A 10,621-nucleotide genomic window follows, 5' to 3' on the forward strand; every position below is an offset into this window, starting at 1 on the left:
AAGAGGTTCCACCAGTGGACCCGGAAAGCAGGCCACACCTACAGAAGAGGTTCAAATTTTTTTTGAAACCCACCACTGGTCCTTGGATATGATTATTCGACACTATCATGCTCATATTTATAAAACTCAGTGCCTCTGTGAAAGGTAAGGATGACTACTGCGCTTGTGGTGCAATCAGAACATTGCGTGTGTTGAAGTTGTTTTAACGCAAACCAAAGCTGCCTTTTAAAAAACAAGTTTACATCATATTCTTATGCATGCCAGTGCTGTGTGTGAGGTGATTTAAGGTGGTTCTGACAAGTGTCGTCGGCATCTTCATATCTGGTCACATAGGCGGCAAGCCACTCCCATCCGGTCACATGGGCGGCAAGCCACTCCCACAAAGGAGGCCACACCCACAGAGTAGGTTTGAACAATTTTTGAAACCCACCACTGTTTGGCAACCATGTTCCTCCCTTCCCAAAGGAGAAGAGAAAAGGGGAAATCAAGCAGTCCCCCTCCATTCATTTCTCTGATTTAATCCAATTGTCCAAGCATTTCAGTCTGCCCGTGTCACTTCTAGAAAAGCTGAATTCCAAATTCACTTCTAGAAAAGCTGAATTCCAAATTCACTTCTAGAAAAGCTGAATTCCAAATTCACTTCTAGAAAAGCTGAATTCCAAATTCACTTCTAGAAAAGCTGAATAGCAAATGAAAAAATGACTACGAAAGAATTTTTTCCCCAAGTAAATAATTAAAAACCCAGAAGGATGTGTAAAACTTCTATAGTGGAACTGCACAAATGGATGGCTGGTGGGAAAAATAAAATCCAGCCCATTCTACTTCTACCGTGTCAAAGAGGCAAAATGCCAAAATGGACTGAAACACCATGTTACACGGATGGAAGGACAATTTCCCCTCTCTGTAGCAATGATACTAACAGACTCAGGGTGATGGGCCAATTTTGCAAATCCAAAGTCATACCAAGAGAAAATCAGAGAAACTGAATTGCTACTGTGTGCCCAGATTCTTATATTTCATGTCATCCCCTGCCTGGGCTCCTGAATTGAAATGTCATTCCTCTGTGCTGATTTATTTTGGAAATTGTTTTTAAAAAGCACAAAAGACCTTTGGGAAAAGTACATTGCCTTGATTTTGTTATCTACTTGCAGTGGCTCAAACCCAGACACAATTCCATGACATCTCCATCAAGTGAAGCTTATCCCCTTTTAGACGGGTGTATGTACAAATAAGCGGGGCATTGTTCCCACAAGAAGAATATTTTACTGATTGTACAGTTATAGAGACTAACCTGATTTTGCATTTAATAACCGCAGCAAGACTGTTGGTGGCGCAATACTGGAAGAAGGAAGATTTGCCTACTATTCAAGAATGGACATTGAAAGTAACAAACCTAGCAGAGATGGCTAAAATATCAGCATATCTCAAGGATCACTCAAACGAGAGATATAAACTGGAGTGGAGAAGATGGATTGACTATACTCAAAACAAATACGGGACTAAGAAATTCCAGATAGTTTACGACTGAAGAAACAAGGAATGATATAATCTGTTTAGAGCTAGCCTAGCAAAGAGGAGTTAAAGCTCAAATGAAAGATGATATTAACTTCTTTTTTTAAGTTTATCTTAGAATATCTTTGTTAAAGATTTATACCCTGTATTGGTTCTGGGAAGTCGGGGGGGGGAGTTGGGGGGTTGGGGTTTGGGTGGGGAGGGTAGAGGGAGGTAGGTAAATATTTGTAAAAGTTTTTTTTTTCAAAATTTTCAATAAAAAAAGAAGAATCCTTTTTAAAAAAAATTATTTATTCAATGTTGATTACTTTGTTTTAATTATTTTAAAGAACCCCTGAAAGAATCAATAAGTAAACCAAATATTCTCATATCAATATAACTTGGGTTCCTATCAAATTCCATATATAGCAATAGCAGTTAGACTTATATACCGCTTCATAGGGCTTTGGAAGGATGGAAGGCTGAGTCAACCTTGAGCCGGTGAGATTTGAACCGCTGAACTGCAGATAACAGTCAGCTGAAGTGGCCTGCAGTACTGCACCCTAACCACTGCTCCACCTCAGCTCTTCAAATGAATCAGATGCTCATGCTTAAAGTATAAAATGCCTACACGTGAGATAATAATAGCAAATCCACAAGAGTATCATATTTTATATTGACTACCTTTGGACATTGATTTGACATTTGAAATTTGAGGGTATTTATAGCAGTTGTTACAAAAAGGTGTCATTAAGCATGTAATACGCCTGTCTGTCTGTCTATCATCTATCAATCATCTACCTCTCCCCCCTCTCTCCCCCTCCCCTCTGCAAATTAGTGAACTGCTTATTTATTCAGTATGTTCTACTCAGCCCATTCAATACTCCAGCATATTTGTTGGGCACACACTTGGCAATAGCAATAGCAATAGCAGTTAGACTTATATACTGCTTCATAGGGCTTTCAGCCCTCTCTAAGCGGTTTACAGAGTCAGCATATTGCCCCCAACAGTCTGGGTCCTCATTTCACCCACCTCGGAAGGATGGAAGGCTGAGTCAACCTTGAGCCGGTGAGATTTGAACCGCCGAACTGCAGAGAGCAGTCAGCTGAAGTGGCCTGCAGTACTGCACTCTAACCACTGCACCACCTCTTTCCAAAGAATCCAAGCAAAGCACCATTTGTACTTCCTAAGACTGTTTATAGGGCACATGTAGGGCTGAGTGGCATTATTGGAAATAAAGATGATCCTATTGGTTGCCACTTTGTTTTGTTGTAACCAACTTCCTTATTTTATTTTTGTTTAATTCAACCAACTAAAAATGTTAAAGCTAGAAGGGACAGAAATGCTGTTGTCTAGGAGCAACAGATTTTTTTCTATCTTAACTGGGTTAAGGTAAAATTGCTTAGTGAAGTATTGCAAAAGTATCAGTATGAGGCAAACAATTGCCACTCCTTTTTAAATAAACAACAGGTATTTGCATATTTGGCACACTATGACTAGTAATGGTCCTGTTTAATGGTCCACCAACAAATCCGCGCTCGACAAAAGCGCGACCGACAAAAACCGTGGCGAGAAAACCGTGAGTTTGAAATCACGCCAACGAATGAGCGCAGAAGCGCACCGACAACAGCGCACCGACAAAAGCGCGCCTTCAACAAACAAGTAATAACAACCTAATAACCCTAACCCTAACCCTAACCCTAACCCTAAACCTAACCCTAAACCTAACCCTAAACCTAATCCTTACCTTAATTTAAATCACGCTTTTGTGGGCGCGGTTTTGTCGGTGCGTTGTTGTGGGCGCGTTGATGACGTCACAGTTTTTGCACCGCAGTTTCGTCGGTGCGCTTTTGTCATGCGCGCATTTGTCGGGTCACGCTGTTTAATCGGTTACATATAGTTGGTATATAAAACCAACAAGCTAGTACAAATGTTCTGTAGCCCAGAATAAAAACACATGACTAGGAATATAAGAACAGAGAAAAATCCCTTTCCTAATCCTTTATCAGTAATACTTTAGATCTGATTTTGATTACCTGTAATATTCTAGTATTTAACAGCAGCATTTTCTTCCACATCATTGCCATTTACAATACATATCAACAGGTGCATATAATACAAATCAAGTGGGGCTAGTGATGGAGGAGGGGTTGCGTGGAGTCACCTTGTGATTTTCTTCTGGATACTAGCAAAAAATGCATCTTCTCTCCTGGAAGGCTAAAACAGAAGTAGCTCAACAAACTATTGTATTGTATTGTATTGTATTTGGTTTATTTGTATGCCGCCCTTCTCCAGGAGGGACTCAGGGCGGTGAACAACTCAGGGGGGAAAGGGAACATAAACAACAGTACACATAATTAAAATACACAAAAATCACACAGCCATACCAGTCGAGAGGGGAGGGGAACTCATCAACCCCAGGCCTGCCGGCACAGCCAGGTTTTGACGGCTTTCCGGAAGGCCTGGAGAGAGGTGAGGGTCTGGATCTCCGCGGGGAGTTCATTCCAAAGGGCCGGAGCTGCTACAGAGAAGGCCCTCCCCCGGGTGGTAGCCAGATGGCATTGCTGGTGGACGGAACCCGGAGGAGGTCGATCCTGTGAGATCTGACGGGTCTTTGGGAGGTAATTGGCAGCAAGCGGTCTCTCAAGCTGATCCAATGGATCAAGTGCATGCTTCCTGGTTTAACTTAAGAGCAGAACAAAGGAAACCGAAACTATATCTCTCTTGTGTTAACGACTTCTGATAATGCTGGGAATAAGTTCATAAGAACTTATAATAAATTCATAAGAATAAGAACTTTATTTAATCCCCCAAGATCTTCTCCCTAATAAGTAGTCAACCGCTGGATAGAATATAAAAACCAAAATGAATAGTTTCTGCGGAGACACCATCATATCTGCCAAGTTAGTAGATTTAATAGTCTCAGGTGATATAGTATCCATAGACATTTAGACTTAATTAGAGGAACTGAAAAACTTAAAAGTGATTTCCAGGAATAGCACACAAGTTAGCTGGCTAAATTTAAAAAAAAAAAAACCTAATCTCTTTTCCTGAAGGGCTTGAGCAAGCGAAGGTAAATTCATTATGATTTATTTACCCCCCTCCCCCAACCCCCCCACAGAATCTACTAGTCTTCCCCGTGGCACGACAAAGCCGCGCTCATCAAAATAGTGGTGATAAAACCGCATTGCTAAAGCCGCGATGTCATCACCGCCGTGACAACAGCGCGGCGACAGAAGGGCGCTTTAAAACAGCGCGGTGGCAGAAAGCCGATTTAAATTAAGGTAAGGGTTAGGATTAGGTTTAGGGGTTAGGTTTAGGGTTAGGTTTAGGGTTAGGTTTAGGGTTAGGTTTAGGGTTAGGGTTAGGGTTAGGTTTAGGGTTAGGTTTAGGTTTAGGGTTAGGGTTAGGGTTAGGGTTAGGGTTAGGGTTAGGGTTAGGGTTAGGTTTAGGGTTAGGGTTAGGGTTAGGGTTAGGGTTAGGGTTAGGGTTAGGGTTAGGGTTAGGTTTAGGGTTAGGTTTAGGGTTAGGTTTAGGGTTAGGTTTAGGGTTAGGTTTAGGGTGCTTCGGAAGGCGCGGATTTGCCCTCCGCCCTTATGTCAGGTGGTAAGGTCGCATTTGCTTTAGCAATTTGGATGGCGCGGATTAGCACTCACGCTTATGTCTCCGCGGATAAGGGCTTCGCGGTATTGTGGTGGAACCAGTCTTCCCTACAGTGAAAATACAAGGCAACCCCCCCCCACACACAATTTTGGGATCCGATTCTGTGCTCCAGATACCAAGATGCTTCAGTCTACCATCTGAATGTGTTATCTCCTTCAGTTTAGATTCAAGATAAGAATTTATGGATTCCAAAGTTTCATGAATTCCAAAGCTTCAGTGGACTTTTTTTTTTTTTAATGGAACAAGGAAACATGTTTACAAATTGAAAGAAATTGTTCTGGTTTTCATTCTGCTTCTTGTATTGTTGTTTCTGCTTCTGCATTACAAGACAAAAACAAAAACAAAACAAGTAGAAAGAACTGAGTGAAATTTGTATACAAATATGCGACTGTCCTTGCTTAACTCCATATTCTAATCCAGAGATCCCCCCTTGTCTGTATTCCCTCCCTTGATTTGTGAGCCGCCCTGAGTCCCTCCGGGAATAGGGCGGCATATAAATGCAATAAATCCAAATCCAAATCCAAACCTGGGCACTTTATGGCTTGTGGATTTCAACTCACAAAATTTCTCAACTAGCATGGCTGACTGAGTAATTGTGGGACTTGAAATTTGAAATTTAATAAATTTGTATGCCACCCAATCCCGTAGGACTCTGGGCGGCCTACAGAGACAAGATAAAAAGTTAAAAATTAGGAATAAAAAAATACAGTTTTTAAAAATAACACACCATCCATTCTGTCTCTAGATGGGGCTGGACATTGTTCAGCAGCCCCAGGCATGCCGGAACAGCCAGGTTTTGGTGGCTTTTCGGAAAGCCGAGAGAGTGGAAAGGGTCCAGATCTCTACGGGTAGATCGTTCCACAGGGCGAAGTCTATTAGTCTTAAAGCAGGCAAGTTTGGAGACCCCTATTCTAGTCCATATGGAGCTTGAGGATTGCTGTTGGCAGAAGCTATTTATCTGCACAAAGCCTTGTACAGAAACAGTGTAAAAAATTAAATACATTGCTAAACTTGTTGGTTTAACCACCTGTCGAAACTTGACTCTTCCCTGGCTGCCCCATCACACTTAATGAGAGTGATTACTGGATTATAACATTAGTGAGAAGGCAATGAAAATGAAACCAGGGAAATCCACCAATCCCTGCCTTTAATGTCCCTTATGCCCTATAAACAAGGGCAATCGGAATCATTCTTGAAGGAAGTAGAGATCATCAGTGGGGTATAAAACAGAGGTTGGTTCCTACCAGTTCGTACCTATTCGATAGAACCGGTTCGTCAAATCTACCGAACCGGTTAGAAGAGGTTCCACCAGTGGACCCGGAAAGCAGGCCACACCTACAGAAGAGGTTCCAAATTTTTTTGAAACCCACCACTGGCAAGGATCTTGTAACTTGACAGCTTTAAGACTTGCATGCTTCAATGCCAGAGTTTCTGAATAGTTACTCGGACCGACCTAAGTACTAATTCATAATTTCATATCCGGTCACATGGGCGGCAAGCCACTCCCATTCGATCACATGGGTGGCAAGCCACTCCCACAAAGGAGGCCACACCCACAGAGTAGGTTCCAACAATTTTTGAAACCCACCACTGGTATAAAAGTTTATGTTAATAAAGTTTTTAGCAATTTGGTGGACAAGTTTGGTACAAGGAATAGACCTAGGTTGGATAATAAATTGAGAAGCAGTGACTTACATATATTTTTACAACATAAAAAAATAAGAAAAACAATTCACCATGAGCTAAGGTCTGGATTTTATGAAAGCATTTTGAGAGAGCAGCCCTCTGGAATGGGATGATGAATACATTTATATAACACAAGTAAAACAAGAGAAAATTTTAATCCAAACTCAAATTATTCGTGAATTATGGATGCAAAAGAGAGGTCTAGCAAAACAGTGGAAAATGCTGAAATGTTTTGGATAAGTTATTCTAAAATTGCTCTCACTGGTTGGTGAGAGAAGGATTCATTGGAATGTAGCGATGTCTGTCATAAAATGAATTTTTGTATTGCGTCTCCTTGGGGAAAATGTATCAAGTGTAGGCTTGCATTAAAAAAAAAAGCAATTAGCAGCCAAGCAAATCTGAAGCTGCCTACTGTTTTGGGAACAGTTTACTTCCCTTTAGATCCTTTTGAAAAAGATCCAAGTCCTTTTGGAAAGAGTTTGCTCCTCCAAAGTAGGCAGTTTGGGTGTGTTTTTCAGATTTTGTCCAAAATGGATGCTCACTGCAATGCTAAGACATGGGGACACCAATCCCACTGTTATGAGAAACAGTCTCTTGCAGAAGTTATTTTTCTTCACTCATGCCAGTAGAAATTAAATTATTTTCAGGAATCCTAATCTATTTTAGGATTCAAAGAGTCAAAGCACATTTTTGAGTTAAACAACAATGAGAAAATGGAGGAAAATAACACGTTTAGTAGGATAATAAAAATTGATGGCCAGCTTTTAAATTTCCTGGACCTTTCTTTTTTTAAAAGATTAGATGTAAGTCAATTTTTGGCCAAAGGGTACTCCAGTGAAATCTTACATTTTTACAGACATTATCCCAGTATCAATAGTCACAGCAGAGAATCTTTTGATTTTTGGTGATTTTGTGGACTTTTAATATACTTGTATTGGAATACTACCAAAAGCTAGAATGGCAAAAGGGTTCTACCACAAAATCGCGGAGGACAAAATCGCGCTCGACGAAAGCGCGCATTTGACGTCATCACAGCGTGACGAAAACATCGCGCTGTGATCGAAAAATGTAAAAATAAAGCAAAAACCTTACCCTAACCCCCCCAAACCTAACCCTAAACCTAACCCTTAACCTAACCCTAAATGTAAGCCTAAACATAACCCTTAACCTAACGCTAAACCTAACGCTAACCCTTAACCTAATGCTAAACGTAACCCTAACGCTCTAAACCTAACCCTAACCCTTAACCTAACCCTAATCCTAACCCTAAACCTAACCCTTACCTTTATGTGAACCAGCTTGCTTTAATTGTATTTTTTTTTAAAAAAAAATTCGTCGCGCTGTGATGACGTCAAATGCGCGCTTTCGTCGAGCGCGATTTTATCCTCCGCGGTTTTGACGGGTCACGTGGCAAAAGCTTGTGTTATTTATGTCTCTCAAAATTGTCTGTATTTTGGGGGGCTCCCTATAACACGCCCTTCCCTATAGGATCGGCAATGATTTCCAGAGAAAGGCTGTGAATCATTATTTTAGAAATAATTTCTTAGCATTTTAACTTGTCACCTCTAGATGAGAGGCAGAGAACGTATGTAAATAAACACAAATGAAACCAAATCACTAAATGTTAACATCCACATCAAACTATACGAATCACCAAACTGCCAGTTATCTGCAGTCTGTTTCCACAAATGCTACTTTATGCTTCATTCATAAATTTCTTGGATTTAACATACATTAAAACTGTAGACAAATTCATTGGGAAAAAAATATGTTTATTTTATTGTGCTTTCCTCAGCATTCTAGACACATAAAGGTTCCAAGCATGTAATTGTAGCCATCTGTTGTGTTTTAAATCCGATCTGTCTAAATAGTCAAGCTGTCGTGGCAGCAGCTCTCAAAACAATGGCAATCATGGAGGTTTCCTGTATCTTCATTTGGGGACTAAACAAAGTTGATTTGGGGATGTATCTAAATCTCTTCCTGGAAGCATTTCTTCTGAATTTGCCTATCAAATTCAGCTGGTATCGCGTGACAAGTGTGGAGCCTTTCCAGAAATCTTTTCACATGCAGAAGGGCAATCTGATATTCAGTCTGGCTCAAGTGAATCTGGATTTAAATCCAGATGATATGTGATTTTCTTTCTTTCTTTCTTTCTTTCTTTCTTTCTTTCTTTCTTTCTTTCTTTCTTTCTTTCTTTCTTTCTTTCAACCGCTTAGAGAGGGCTGAAAGCCCTATGAAGCGGTATATAAGTCTACTGCTATTGCTATTGCTATTTCTTTCTTCTTTTCTTTTCTTTTAAAATAGCCATGGCTATGAACAAATGGACTACTATTGCATCAGTGGTGGGTTTCAAAATTTTTTGGAACCTCTTCTGTAGGTGTGGCCTGCTTTCCGGGTCCACTGGTGGAACCTCTTCTAACCGGTTCGGTAGATTTGACGAACCGGTTCTGCCGAACCGGTGCGAACCGGTAGGAACCCACCTCTGTATTGGATCTAGCTAAAATCACGGAGACACATAATCTGTGCAGATTACCCACTGTGGAGATAGATTTATTTCCAAAAAGCCAAGCTGGATAGATAGGCTCTCCCCTCTCTTGCCTGCTTACGATTGGAATGAAAGATCCTAGGTTTTGTTGTGGCTATTCTTCAATACTCCACATATATTGGTGTTGAGGTTTCTCTTCCTTTTTTGAGGAGCTCTGGGTAATAACATTGCAAAGCAGCCAGCTGGAGTTCTAGCAGCAGAAGAGAGAGATGCCAAATCCAACCAAGCATAGTTTAAAGCCTTAGCGGCAGTAATGCTGGAAATTGTAGGTCTGTAACACCAGAGAACTAGCCAAGTATTGTCTAGCAAAATTATTTCAGATGCTTATGGGGATTGCTCCACAGTCTCCTGCTGTCGGATACTGTGTGGGCTGTTGCATTGAATTTGCAGAATGGATAAAATTGGCTGGATCCAGAATGACAGCTACTGCTATTGGTTATATGGTTGTTTGAACTATCTCCTGCGTGAATTCCGGCTTTAATTGCCATGTCGTGAAAATACGAGTATGAATTGGGAGCACTTTGTGACTGAATATTTCCACACATGGCTTTTGAGTGTGTGTTTTTTTTTAACTTGAGGAAAGGGGTTGGAAATCTTTCGTTTTTGTTAGACACTAACAGTTCCAATGGGCAAAGCAATGAAATCATATGGAGTTCTGGGATTTGCTGGGATTATTTCAATGCGACAAGCCTTTCCATTGGGGGGGTGGGAGCATGCAACATTTCTAGACTCTGCAAAAGTAAAGGCATTGGTAGCTCATGAGCATATCATCCCCGCTGTAAGGAGTTCGGAATGTGCTTCAATGATCAATCACCCAAGAACTTCATTTCCCCTTTCCTTGGGATATTTTCAAAGCAAGGGGGGAACAGACTATTTTTGTAAGAAAAAATAATCTCAGTGGGATTCACACAAGACAATGACAATACAGTCATGGCAATTAGTTTTATGAACCATCTAGTTTACCATAAATCTCATGAATTTTCCCTATCTTCTGCTACTGGGAATCGGCAGAAACAGTGGGCATTATTTCCATAAATAGTTCACAGAAATCTTTTTTATGACTTACCTATTTTCTTTCTCCTCTGAGCCAAGAAAAAACAGTCCTGAAAAACAGATTTTTTTCCCCCCAGCAAAGCTATGTCCTTCCTGCCTACAACATTTCCTTTGGTTTACTGTTTTATTGAACTGTCATGGCTGTTGACTTCTTCACCTCTATTTAATACATTTTGCAATGC

This window comes from Thamnophis sirtalis, unplaced genomic scaffold (assembly GCF_051295495.1).
Source record: "Thamnophis sirtalis isolate CommonGarterSnake01/CBP01778 unplaced genomic scaffold, rThaSir2_p1.2 scaffold_6, whole genome shotgun sequence".
Lineage (NCBI taxonomy): Eukaryota > Metazoa > Chordata > Lepidosauria > Squamata > Natricidae > Thamnophis > Thamnophis sirtalis.